General features: G+C 30.9%; 1 long non-coding RNA gene across 1 annotated transcript; it reads right to left on the bottom strand.

Annotated features, from left to right (window-relative positions):
• Positions 1–6,339: 6,339 nt before the first annotated feature.
• Positions 6,340–12,638, bottom strand: LOC120208757. The gene is made up of 3 exons (XR_005524338.1): positions 12,627–12,638; positions 6,540–6,561; positions 6,340–6,436 (listed from the first exon to the last, which is right to left on the bottom strand). It is a non-coding gene; the product is annotated as an uncharacterized LOC120208757 (long non-coding RNA).
• Positions 12,639–15,375: the final 2,737 nt, after the last annotated feature.

Consider the following 15,375-nt stretch of genomic DNA (forward strand, 5'->3'; position numbering starts at 1 on the left):
CCTCCTCAACATGAAGGAGAAATGTCAAAACCAGATTTGACATTGAGCAAATCACTCCTAAAGACAGTCAGATTCTCTGTAACGTTAATGAGCAGTGTTGTTTCCAACATCAAATTATCTCTAAGCAAACATATTTCCTCAACAAGAAGGAATAGTGTTGTTTTCGGATGCGAAGTCACTAAAATACAACTAGACGTCCTCAACATAAATAAATAATGTTGTCCACTAACTAGACCTCCTCAACATGAAGAAATAATGTCATCATAAGCAATCAATTTCTCTTCAACATGAACGAGAAATGTCATTTCCAACATCAAATTATCTCAAGACAATCAGATTTCCTCAACAAGAAGGAACAATACTGTCTTTAGACACAGTCATTCAAATATGGCTAGTTGTCCTCATCATGAAGAAACAACGCTATCAACAAATATCGATTGTATCCTTTGAGATTGCTTATCGTAAAGTAAAATTTCATCTTGCTTGTCACAGTTTCCATTGAAACACATAACAAATTTTTCCTCACTCGAGGTAGTTTTATCTCAAAAGAAATTTTTTATCTCACATGGGATAATTTCTTTTGAAACTCAATTTGTCTCGCTTGAGATAGGGTCTATTGGATTCTAAAGCATTGACATCATTTCTCTTGAAACAAATTATGTCTTGCTTAAAATTTTCTTTCGCTTGAAAGTGCAACTTTTAAAATTTTTAAAATTAAACTCTTTTGAGAAATTTTCTTTTGAAACATAATTTTGGAAGCATCTCCCTTAAGATAATGATCATTTTTAGTTTCTCTTGAGACAATGTCAAATTTCAATGCAAAAGGTGAAACCGAACAAAATCTCATAGTCTTTTTATCTTTGTCATATTCTTGTTAACACAAAAATGGGCAAAGAGAGACAACTGTAGACACCCATTTTTTGTTCAGGTTTTAATCATTATTTTTTATTACTATTTTATTAAATATTTAATTATATTTTTTTCTTTTTTAGGCCCAACAAGCATCAAACCCAAACCAAATTAGAAATTAGGCCCAAAACCAATTTAACCCATTCAACTTAAACCAACCCTAACCCTAGCCTACCCCTGCTACAGCCGCCTAGCCCTATTACCGCTGCCAAGAAGTCATTGATGTCACTATTAACAGGAAAGCCTACAACCAATGTCACACATCGTCGCCTCCAGTCATCATTACCTAAAGTGAAAACAAATTAAATGAAAAAATGAAAAAAAAATCATACCCATACACCTTACCCAACCATCAAATCGAGCCTCACCATAAAACCCGAGGAAGAATCAGACAAAAAAAAGGTGAGACCATTAAAAAACACAACCATATAGAAACCATATCCATTTTTTGAACCGAAAACAGAGAGAACCAAGAACTAAAACGAAACCAAAAAAAAAAGACAAAAGGTCTTACCGTGTTCAAAAGCTGGAAAGCAAAAGGGTCACTGGTTTTAAAAATTTCAAAAGGTATAATGCTAGTTCTGAGCATTTGGGTTTAGATTTAGGAAAAAGTGGTTTTGGTTTTGGGTTAAGGAGGGAAATAGGAGCATTTTAGGGTGTTCGTTTCTCCTCTGGCCATCATGAGCAGTGGTGGAGGACATCGGTGGACAATGGTCGTGCCTGCGGTGAGGGGATAGTTGAGAGAGTTTGTGAAACCCCTCTCTCTCTTTTGAGAAATAAAAAAAAAGTAAAATGGGGTTTAGGGGGTTTAAGGAGGTTATAAATGGGTATTTAAACTCCACCTAAAACGATGTAGTTTTGGATTAGGGTAACCATGCCAAACTTTAGGGGTTATGTACTCGATAACAATCTCACTATTTGTAACCCTTTTTATTTTAGTCATAAAATGAATTTGGGTTTTACTTATTTCAAGCATGTTTGTTTTCCCTGACTTATGTTTCAGTCCCTGTTTCCTTTTTGCTACATTTGTGATGATTTTCAAATTTGGCTTCTAATTTTTCAAGATATTTGTTTTAGTCATTGATTTCCATTTGTAGAAAATGCATGTCTAATTTATGTTTGGAACCTTGTATTTAGTATCGTATTTGTTTTAGTCATTGTTTTTTATTTAATGTTTAAAGTTCATGGGTTTATTACAAATTTAATCTGCATTGCTTTGCTTCTTTTATGGTTAATCCCTGCATAATTAGGTTTTAATTTCTTTTTATTCTCGTCATGTTTATATTATAGGTGTGAAAGTATTGTAATTTTTTTTTAATTTATGTACTATATGTGTGGTAATAGGCTAGTAATAATAATATATTAGTCACTATATTTTATACATATATAAGTTACGTGTAGTATAAATATATATATCTTAGGTTTGCTTTATACCTCATTGTATTAATGGTATATTTGCCGTGTACATATACAGGGCGAATCTCATTTTTTATATGTTATATACTAACGTATTTATATCTTACTATATTTTTTAATATAAGAAATATATATTGTATATGTTATATTTGTTTTATACATGCATTTTATAAATATGTATACATACTTTTTTTATCTTTTAAATAATAAAATTATTTTCATAAAAATTAAGTTATATATATTTTTGAGGAATATCCCGAACAAAGAGCGGTTCATGGGAAAACCTCCAAAAATATATGGAGTTAGATTCCTTAAAGACATACGAGAGAGGGAACATCCGATCAATTATTTAAATATTGTGTGTGTCATTTATTTATTTATTTGTCATATTATATATGATATTTCATTTATCTTGTACATATAATTTATTATTGTTGCATTTTATAAATCATGCATCTATTTTACTTGTTTTTAATTATTCAAAGGTTATGTCGTCTCGTGTCGTGTGTTAACGAAATTACATCCAACATAATTGGATCTCAATTTCCGTTAATCCACATAGGAAGAGTACATCCTTTTTTAAAGCGGAGTGAATTAAATCATTTTCTATCGAGTTAAATATATTTTTTAAAATAAATTCACTCATTTTCAAATTATTCGAAATAAAAAGATGGCAATTTTAAATTTTGGATTCAAATATATAAAGTTTCACTTCTTGGAAAACGTATAATCAAGAGGTATCAATTTTGGGCATTGTAGGGTGCTAATCATTCCACACGCGTAATCGACTCCCGAATCATTAAAATTGAATTTCTGGTAATACACAGACCTAATTTTTGTCTTTAAAATGATTTTAAAAGATATTATTTGGTGTTCGATCCAGGGTTTCCAATACTGGCCGAATAGCGGTGTTGCGACCGTTATATAGCAGTCGCAACGGTGTCCAAAACCGCTATCGCGGAAAATAACGGTGTGAAGCGGGATCACACCAATAGCGGTGGATCGCGGCCACAATTTAATGGATTGCGGCCAATCGCAGCAATACTGGACCGCTATTCCCATATTATTCTGTTATTTTATTTTTATAAAAAACAATTTTTTATTAAAAAAATCAGCTCATTCGAAAAAAATTAATGATCGCGATATCCGTAATGACCGTAATAACATCCGTTATATCCGCAACTGTGATAAACGCGACCGAAAACGTGACCGCAAACGCTATTTAAAACTGGTTCGATCAACCTAACACAAAAGTCGATGGAGACTCCAAATTTAAAATTAAACCAAAATCCAAAATTTCAATTTAAATAAAAATCTAAATATTTTAAAATAAAATCATAATTATTTTTAAATTAATTTATATAAAAAAAATTATTATACCAGCTGATACATACCATGGACTGAAAACATACAGTTCATGACACCTGCAATTTCCAAAATAGGAAATAAGCAACACTTATTTTCACTGAAGAGACGAGAGAATAGATTATTCTTTTCACTGAAGAGACGAGAGAATAGATTATTCTTTGTAAATGAAAAGGAAAGTATAACAAGAGGGGTTGTATCAGGAAAGACAAATTAATATACGATTAATATACGATGTTACTGGATACATTAAAAGATATTTAATAAATTTGGTTTATCGCTACCTATTATTTTAACAGACTAATAATGTTGTAGGTACAAAACATGAAAATCTATTAAAAAAATTAGTAACCGGTAAACTTTGGTTATCGGTAAGTATCGATACATATATATAAGTGTCCATACTTATTTCACTGTGGAAAACATTAATTTAAGATTATTTTTTGAGTGAGTTTTAAGATATTAATTTAGTAATTATACGTTTTTAATGATTTATTTTTATGTTACGGTATATATTATTATTAAATTAAAAATAATAAACATAGATATTACATATTTATTATTATCTTTGGTTAAAATTGTTAAATTTACATTCTAAATAATATTTTATAAAATATAAAATCAATCAAATAATTTTTTGTGTAAATGAAATTATTAAATTAATATTGTAGGTGTAAAACATGAAGCTCTATTAAAAATTTTTGAAACATAAATTACATAACTTTCAACAAAGTATCGATACATGTACAAAAAGTATCGATACTTTCAACATATCCAGTACCTCTTTACCGGTTTTTTCATAATGAAACTGGTTTTGTCATATTTTTACCTGTTATATTGTAAAGTACCGATACATTTTTTTTATAAAGTATCGATACTTTCAACATATCCGGTAGCTCTTTATCGGTTTTTTCATATTGAAACTAGTTTTGTCATATTTTTACCTGTTATATTGTAAAGTACTGATACATTTTTATAAAGTAGCGATACTTTCAACATATCCGATAGCTCTTTATCGATTTTGTTGTAATAAAACTGGTTTTGTCATATTTTTACCTGTTATATTGTAAAGTATCGATAAATTTTATAAAGTATCGATACTTTCAACATATCCGGTAGCTTTTTACCAGTTTTGTCATAATGAAACTGGTTTTGTTATATTTTTACCAATTATATTGTAAAGTATCGATACATTTTTATAAAATATCGATACTTTCAACATATCCGGTAGCTCTTTACCGGTTTAGTCATAATGAAAATGGTTTTGTCATATTTTTACATGTTATATTGTAAAGTATCGATACATGTACAAAATGTATCGATACTTTTAACATATTCGGTAGCTCTTTACCGATTTTGTCATTATGAAACTAGTTTTGTCATATTTTTACATGTTATATTGTTATGTATATCGATACATTTTTATAAAGTATCGATACTTTATAGGCGTTATTACTGCTTTTCTTTTAAATTCCAAAAGTGTCGATACTTATTTAAATGGAATCGATACTTTCAACATATCTGGTAGATAGTTTAATGTAATAGGTAGCGCCTATTTTTTTACCGTTTACATTATTAGCAACCTTCAAAAAAACCGGTAGGTATTTTAATCTAATAAGTAGCGCAATTTTTTTTACCATTTACATTATTAGCAACCTTAAAAAAAACACGTAGGTATTTTAATGTAATAAGTAGTGCCTATTTTTTTTACCGTTTACATTATTAACAACTTTAAAAAAAACCGGTAGGTATTTTAATGTAATAGGTAGTTTAAAATTTGTTAACATTTATTCCTAAGGTAAGTTTATCATAACTGATAACAAATTAAGTAATTAATTACTTATTTTGTTATCTTCAGATTTCTAAGGCCCTATCAGCTTTAATAATACGTAACATATTACGTTACATAAGCACTACCTAATATGTTATTATAATTGATAATGTTTCTAGTAATTAACCGGTTATATTATTCTTGGTAACATTTTAGGCGTTTACCTAATATGTTGTAATAATAAATTAAGTAATTAACCTATTTTATTATATAAGCGCTACCTAATATGTTATTGTGCTTAATAATATTTCCAGTAATTAACCGATTATGTTATCCTTGGTAACATTTTAGGCGTTTACCTAATATGTTGTAATAACAAATTAAGTAATTAACCTATTTTATTATATAAACGCTATCTATTACGTTATATAAGTACTACCTAATATGTTATTGTGTTTGATAATGTTTTCAGTAATTAACTGGTTATGTTATCCTTGGTAACATTTTAGGCGTTTATCTAATATGTTGTAATAACAAATTAAATAATTAACATATTTTATTATATAAGCGTTATCTATTACGTTATATAAGCGCTACCTAATATGTTATTGTGCTTGATAATGTTTCCGGTAATTAATCGGTTATGTTATCCTTGGTAACATTTTAGGCGTTTACCTAATATGTTATAATAACAAATTAAGTAACCTATTTTATTATATAATCGCTACCCATTACATTATATAAGCGCTACCTAATATATTATTATATTTGATAATATTTCCGGTTAAATGATATAACATAACCGATCTATATTTTAAACGGTCACTTGTTTATCCAATCACGCCATTTTTTAAACGTCGCACAGCAGATTTTCCCATAGAGAGCCTCTACCAATGAAGAGAATGACATAGCGGAGAATCCGAACTGTTGTCCTTTCTTGCAAAAACCAAACTAGTGCAATGAAAATAATAAATCCTGGGGAATCGATTACACGGATAACAAAAATGTTAGAACCTCTAGCTGTTTGACTAATGGTTATAAAATATTATGTTATCACAAGTTTATAAGGGGTACTCACCGATACAAAGTCCCCGATTTGTCTACTGTTTGAATAATCATACACATCACAGGTTAAAAGTTTGAAAGTGCTGATATCCACTTTTTAGGAGGAGGAGAAGAAAAAGAAAAAGAAAACAGAGTTAACTTGCCACGTCAGTAAAAAGTAACGGGAGGAAACTACAAGGACCAAAATGAAAATAAACTAAAAGTTTAGTAATTATATTGAAGGTTTCAAAAGTTGGGTGACCAAAATGTAAGTGTCCTAAAAGTTTAGGGACTATTTATATAATTTATCCTAAAAATTATTGAGTTTTTGTTTTACTAAATCATAAATTAATTGATGTTTGATTAATAGAAAAACTAATTGTTTAATATCTAAACTACTCGTTTTTGTCTGTTTTAGTACTTTAATTTTTTTCAAAATCATACCTAACGTTTACTTTTTTCATTTTTACACCTTGTCGTTAAAAATTTAACGGATGGGCTTATATAGTATTTTTTTAATTATTTTTAAAATTATTATTTAATTAATCAACATAACCCTAACATCTCTAATACTATAACAAAATGTCGGCAAGAATAATAGAGAAGAGAGAAAGCTTGCAAGTATAATAGAGAAGAGAGAAAGAAGTATTCTCGGCGTTTCGTATCCATGACGGTCCGTAATAACTCGAGAACGAAGAAAGTGAAGAGTGAAGAACAAAAGGAAAAAAAAATCAGCAAAATTAAGGAAAAGAAAAAAGTCACCAGGGTGAACCTTTGGGTTCCTGACGGTGATAATTTCGGTGAATGGACGACCAATTAGAACAATAAATTACGAGAGAATGACTAGTTGACCAACATAGTCTAATTTCTGGTCCATCAAACGATGGGCCATAGATATCAAAAGATGAAGAAATTGAAGAGTCCATTGTAGATCTGGAGAGATTGAGTGATTCCCAATTAAATGAAGCTAGAATCACGTTCAGGGGTAGAAAAGGTGAGGGCTGGAAAGTTTGAGCTTCATCGACCGATGTATGCGACAATCGATGGAGCTTCTCATCGCTTTCTAAGTATAATTAAATATTAATATAAATAATGATTTAACGTTAAAAAATTAAAAATTATCGTGTAAGTTATGTCGCTAAGTTATTAACTTATGACATCAAATTTAATTAAAAGTATATATTATTTATATTTATACCAAATTAAATTAAGTATTTACCGTTTACTTGAATCAGTTTTGATTAAAAATTATTGAAATATCATGGAAAATAAGATAAATTATATAAATGATCATCAAATTTTTAGTATGTTTGAATTTTAATCATTAAACTTTTAAAACTTATATCATAATCACTAAACTTTTAACTCGTTACTAATACATTCATTGTCGTCATCTGTCATTAAAAAAATCGATGTGACAAATTTTCCTTCACATACAATCTTTAGATAGAGAATTAGAATCATTATCACTTTCCAAGCCTTCATCTTTAAAGTTCGACTTTAAGCCTTCATTTTATTCGTAGTTTACCCACTAATATAACATCAATTAATTTATGATTTAGAAAGAAAAAAAAACCTCAATAAGCTTTTCTTTTTAGGTTATAATAAAAAAATATATTGAGTTTTTTTGTTGTTTTAAATCATAAATTAATTGATGTTAGATTAACAAATAAACTATGTGTTTAATACTTAAACTATTAGTTTTGGTTTGTTTTTAATGTCTTAATTTTGATTTTCTCCAAAATCACACATAACGTTTTTTTTTTCATTTTTGTATATCATCGTTGAAATTTTAATGAACTGGATAATGTGACAAATTTTATTTTTTAGTTTTTAAATTACTATTTATATTATTATTTAATTAATCAACACAACCCTAATATCTCTCAAACCATAACCAAATGTCGGCAAGCATAATAGAGAAGAAAGAAGCCTGGAAGTAGAATAGAGATGAGGGAAAGAATAATTCCCATCATTTCGTATCTGTTACGATCGATAATAGCTCGATAATGACAACAGTGAAGAGTTGAAGAACAAATGGAAACAAAAATCAGCAAAACAAAGGAAAAAAACAAAATGGGTTAACCTTCGGGTTCATGACGATGATAGTTATGGTAAACGGATGACCAATTTGAACGACAGACCATGAGAGAATGACGAGTCGACCAACATAATCCAATTATGGACCATAAAGATCAAAAGATGAAAATATTAAAGAGTCCATTGTCAATTTGTGATGATTGAGCGATTCCCAATGAAACAAATGTCAGAATCACATTCAAGGGTTTGAAAAGGTAAGTGTTGAAAAGTTTGGTCTTCATCGATCGACAGATGCGACGGCCGATGGAGCTTGTTACCGGTTTCTAGGCAAGATTAAATAATAATATAAATGATGATTTTAAAATTTAAAAAAATAAAAATTCCCATTTCAATTATGTGGTTAAGTTTTTAAGGCGTAGTACTAAAATGAAACAAAAAATAAATAGTAGGTATGATTTTGAAAAAAATGATAGTTTAGATATTAAAACAGACTAAAACTGATGGGTTTTGTATTAAACGTATAGTTTATTCTTGATTAATTTATGACATTAAATTTAATTAAAAGTATATATTATTTATATTTAATATCAAATTAAATTAAGTATTTACTATTTATTCGAACCAGTTTTGATTAAAAAAATATTAAAATATCAAGAAAAATAAGATAAATTATATTAATGGTCATCAAAATTTTAGTATATTTTTATATCGGTTATTATACTTTTAAAACTTATAATACAATCACTAAACTTTTATCTCGCTATTAATACAGTCATTGTTATCTGTCATTAAAAAAAGTCGATACGGTAGTTTCTCCTCCACATACCATCTTTAGATAGAGAACTATAATCGTTATCGGTTTTCAAGCCTTCCTCTTTAAAGTTTGACTCTAAGCCGTGTCGCTCACCATCTCATCATCCATATTGGCTTAACCCAAAACGAGTTCCATGGGTTAATTCCCAGCATAACTCAGTTTCACACCCGTAAATCTTGTAGTGTACCAAACGGTCCAGTTAAAGTTGCTCACCTAAAACCAAAAATTGCTTTTGTGCGTTATCTTTTCTTTTACTTATTTTACTATGATTTAAGAACATAAACCTTTTATGAAACCATATGTGGGATATTAGCAATTAGTGGTCTATCCTTTGTACAAAGGGTAGTCATCAGAGAGAACGAAAAGGATATTAGCAAATTGATGTTTGGAATCATCAACATAATTGATGATAACATCAACAATAGAGAGATGGAAAATGGTTCCATCATGGAGATATGGCTTTCAATTAGTGGTTGATCTCGTTGCCAGATGATCTTCATTGTTTTCAACTGGCAATCGACTCGTTGCCTTATGATCTTCACTGTTTTTGACAGGCGGTTGATCTCGTTTTCATCATTCCCAAAAGAGAACCATAAGTTTTTGTACCTTCCCCTTTCATTTTGTTGTCCCATTTACCGAAATTAATATCAATGCTGGTGTTACAATTTCTTGTGTGACCATTTGCCTGCATTTTGTTGACAGGGTGATTAAAAAATGTCATTTGCGGTTATTATTTGATCATTTGTTTTCAATTAGTGTTAGTGAGTTATAGGATTATGTTCTTTTTCGTTTACTGAGTTATAGCATTTGTTTTTGGTCAGTTATGTTTGACATCAAATTTGATTGTGGGTATATTTTCTTAATTTCGAGTATTTTCAGTTAGTACTATTATTATTTAAACCACATACTCAATGATGTTTCTAAATTGAAAGAAGTAATATTTTTTGTTGATGTTATTTATTTATTTCTGAGCATTTTCTCTTGGCTATTTTACCAATATTTGTGGCATCAGATAATAAGGTTTCTATGCTTAAAAATTTAGTATTTGACAAAACCAACCCAATAACACAACTTATTCCAATTTTCAAGGGTGAAAAATATCATTCTTTGGAGTCTCAAAAAGATGTTTAAGTCTCAAGAACTATGGGACATATGAAAAATGGGTGCGACGTGCTAGATCATACATATAGTTTATATATATAAGTATATACATGCATCATACATATGTACATACATGCATATATATTTACTATATAGTTTATATACTTATATTTTATAGTTTACATGCTTTATACTTCATATATATACACACTTTTATATATATATATATGTTTTATAGTTTATATACTTTATACTTTATATATTTACACACTTATATATTATATATATTCTTATATATGTATATATACTTATATTATATATATATATATATTATAAGTATAATGTATACTCATATTACATACTTCTATAAGTATATGCTTATATTGTATGCATAGGTATTTTGTACATTATATATATATAATGTGTGTGTCATATTATCACAACATTCATCAAACATATATATATATAACTTTTGAAATGAATGTAATTAAACCTATTTTACAAATTTTCTTCGTATTTAATAATTATTTCAATTTCTATTTGTGTTGTTTAATTTATATACATTTAATTTATAATTTCATATTTTTTCAATTTAGTCATTAAAATTATATTAGTATATGAATTTGTCTCATACTTATTTATAATTTTGTAATTTACATCATACCCTATAAATCACATAATAAACTTCGTTTCAAATTTTATAAATTATATTATTATCTCAAAACCATATAAACTTTTGTTCACCAACCTTTTAAATGGATGCAATTTAGTCCATTTTTATATTAATTTCAACTTCACATTTTAAAATTATTTCAACTTGATCCCTCATTAATGTGTGTTGTTTAATTTATTTAAATTTTTGTCTATAGTTTCATGTTTGTTCAATTTAGTCCTTAAAATTATATTTTTCTATTAAAATTGATCCATGATTATATATTTTTTATAATCTACTTTTTATCATATACAATTACAAATTACAATTCAACGTTCATGAAAGGCAAAAAATAATTAATCCAAAAATGACTCCATCTGAAGTTAATCCATATCGGGTAAGATCCGTTTTGACCTTAACTGACATCGATTCGAACTGAAATTAGCCTGGCCTAAACCTGAACTGATTTGACATAGACCCAACTTGATCTGAGTTGAACCATCAAATTGACCTAACTTGACTTGTATTTGATTTGACCTGACCTGATAGGATCTAACTGAAACCTGAATGATTACTTGATTTCAAAACCCTACCTGTAACAACCCAAAAAAATTATTATAATTTAAATTAATTGGGTGAAATTTGAGGGTCACATTAAAATTTTTCAAAATAAGTAGGCCATTTTAGAAGTTGAATGAAATTCAAGGACCAAGCCTTGAACTTCACCATTTAGTGTGGACAAACACTTCTTCATATGTGCGTGAATTGGTTTCTGTTTGCAAAATCAAAAATTAAAATTCACAAATATTTCCTCTTCCGCACCCCTACTTCCAAAGCCGATTCCGACGCCGTCCGGCCACTGATCGTCGATCCGAAATCACCATCATGTTCATTGTCAACTGGTGAACAAAACCTCGTAAACCGATCATAGCGAAACGTTCTCTAACGCCGTGAATTTTGACTCAAAGTTTCGCCTTTTTTTAACACCACCGCCGTGAAAATCGTCAAATCATCACCGATCGTTGCTCCATTTTCGACACCTCGTGCACCATCGTGTTTCTTGTGTTGTTCCGAGTCAACCGGTGTCCTCCTTGTCTCCGTCGTCGGTGGCGCATGAGGGACGTGAAGAAGTTAAACTTTCTGATGTGTTGAAATCGAGAACTCCACCATTCAAAATTTTGAAACGAGCTTGGTAAGTGTCTTAAAATCGTTTAAAATATTTTTAGAAAATTTTCGAGAATTTTTCGGACACTGTTCACACACCCCCACGCGTAGGGTGTTCAAAAATAGGGTGTGGCAGCTTCGACCCGTTGACCCGGCTCGACTGCCTGACCCGTTGACCATTGATCGACCATTGACTTTGAGTGTTGACTTTGACCAAAAAGTTAAATTTTTTGAAAAGTCATATTTTATGTTTTTCGACGTCCTGAGTCCGATTCCGAAGTCCGTTTTTCCAAATTCAAAATCGAAAGACTCCAAATTATCAATCAAACTCGTTGACTTTGATAAAAAACACAATTTTTTTGAAAAGTTATATTTTAAGTTTTTCGATGTCCTGAGTCTGATTCCAAAGTCCGTTTTACCAAATTCAAACCCGAAAGGCTCCAAATTGACCCGTAAACCCGAAAAATGTATATTTATCAAAGTGTTTTAATTCAGTTAATTGAACTGAATGGTGAAGGACTAATTATTGTTATGATATGTTAAAAGGTACTCGCAGATCTCCTAACTGTTTCACTGCTCGACCCGATTCATTTCGATCTGCTCGTCCACGAGAGGCTGTGAATACTCGTATAGTTCTGTAACCCAGTTAGTTATTCTGTTTAGAATATTATCCTGAATATGACCCTATTATGCTACGGCCTAGGTTCCCGTTCAGTCATAAAGACTAGTGAAGCTGGTGCTCGATAGATCTTCCAGACTGAGCCTATTATTCCTTGTGTGCAGTATAAATATTTTAAATATATGTTTGAAATCTCATGTGCACATGATTATTTTCTCTATTTTGAAATACAATGTTTGATCTGATTTGAAATACAATGTTTCATCTGATTTGAATACTGTATGATTTATCTAATTCCAGATTTACTGAAATATAAAGCATGATATATCGACTTATTATTTCTGGATACTGGTTGACTGAACTGATGATCTGTATGAACTATGAATTACTGTTACTACTGGTTACCGTCTGAAAAATGTTTTCTTCGGGGTACTCTAGGTTCTGGTATTAAGACTCTGGCAGGTTCAGTCGCTGTTGGTAATTCCTCGGATAGGTTCAGCAACGACTGATAATTCCCTATGGACCTAAGTCGAGCCTTGGGTAGGCTCTACGACCCTGAGATTTTCCTGGGTAAGCCTTTGTGGCCCCGAGAATTGTCTTGGGCAGGCTCGTAGGCCCCAAGGTACTCCCTTAGGTTGTGTAGTTCTGGGGAACTGCACCAGGCGTTCGGTTTGAGGACGATTGGGAGTTTTTAAATTAAAAACTCCTATGATGTTTTAATGAATGTGATCTATACAAGTTTTAAAAATCATAATTTTATGTTTTTATTTATGCACTGTTGGGACACACTGAGCCTCTAGCTCACTTTTCAAACTATTTTACCCCCTTTCAGATACTCTCAGATAGACACTCTGTATTAGGAACTTGGAGGATTGGTACATTTATTTCAGATCATTGTGTTGTAATATTCTGTCTTCTGAACTGCTTTTAATTATGACGACATGTGCCTTATTTGTGAAGTATTTATCGTTTTATGATGTTTACTGGTTTTGCTACTGATATTTGATTTACAATGCTTCAGATTTTTATTTCATGTTTTATTTTACCGAGTCTCTTTCATTTTTATATTTACGAATTGAGTTTTTTATTGTTAATTATTATATACTTTTACAAGTGCTTTTTATAATATAATTTTAAATTAACGAATATTGTTTTAGTAAAAATGCCTTTCATAATATTTAATGTAATCCGCTAGACTTACTCGAAACGCATAGGCTGGGTCTAGGGGATTACATTTAATTGGTATCAGAGCTTTTGGTTTTTAAACCTTGGACCGTGAATGAGTCCAAACCAAAAATATGATTTTGAAATGTTTTATAAAACAAGTCATTAAGGCCATGTCAGAAAGTTTTTACGATTTAATTGTGTTCGTGACTCCAAGTGCCAATATAACCCTAGGTTTTATCTTCTGTAGTAAATCTGAGATCCACCAAGATGAGTGTTAGAAGTGGACGTCGATCTAGCCGTGGGCGAGGTCGATTGACTAGATTTACAATCCCGGTAGATGAGATACGTGTAAATCCCCTACCTCCGATAGATGATCCTACTCCTAAGACCTCTACGAATCTGCCTCTGGTATTCGCATGAATACTCCGATAAGAGGAGCAGCTGGTATTGAGCCCGAGTCTACCAGAGTTGTATTAAATGAGAATTTTGGTAGACAATTTCTTCAGTTGATTCAGGGAGCTGTCAGAGCTGCTGGCGTTGTACCCGAGGTTCCAATCTCTCAGACCCTTATTGCAAATAGAGTCAGGACATTTAGTGGCCTTACTAGTGAAGACCCGACTGAGGCCGAGGATTGGCTCAGTGATACTGAGCGACGCATGGATCAGTTAGGATTAGATTTGCGTCGACGTTATTTAGGAGCAATTTATATGTTGGACGGGAATGCCCACACCTGGTGGGAGTCTGTGGTCAGTAGTGTTCTGACCGATCGTTTGACCTGGGATTTCTTTAGATAGCGCTTTAGGAGCCCCTTCCTAGGAGAACGTTATTTAGCTCAGAGACGACAATAGTTTCAGGACTTGGTTCAAGGAGATATGACCGTTTATGAGTATGAGATCGAGTTCTTTAAATTGCTGAAGTATGGATTCAGTCTCATACCTATTGAGAGAGATAGGTGCCGAAAGTTTGTGTAGGGACTTCGATTCGTGATGCGTGATCAGGTAGTTACTCATCAAGATGAGGTATTCGATATTGTAGTTGGAAGAGAAAAAGACGCAGACGAAGTCGAGGCTTCAGCACCTGACAGTGATAGAGTAGGTCGAGATCGATCTAGGAAGCCTTCTGGTCAGTCTGCACCTTTTGCACGCCCTGATAAAAGATCTCGTACTGCTTTTCATCATATGAGTCAGTCTGATTCGAGGACTGCATCTCCTCCACCTATTGTAGCTAGTTGAGAGGATTATGTATATTCCACTCAGAAATCAATTTGCGAGTTTTGTGGAAATCGACACAGGGGAGAGTGTCGTAAGAAGATG

Source organism: Hibiscus syriacus, unplaced genomic scaffold, assembly GCF_006381635.1.
Source record: "Hibiscus syriacus cultivar Baekdansim isolate YM2019G1 unplaced genomic scaffold, ASM638163v2 tig00017446_pilon, whole genome shotgun sequence".
NCBI lineage: Eukaryota > Viridiplantae > Streptophyta > Magnoliopsida > Malvales > Malvaceae > Hibiscus > Hibiscus syriacus.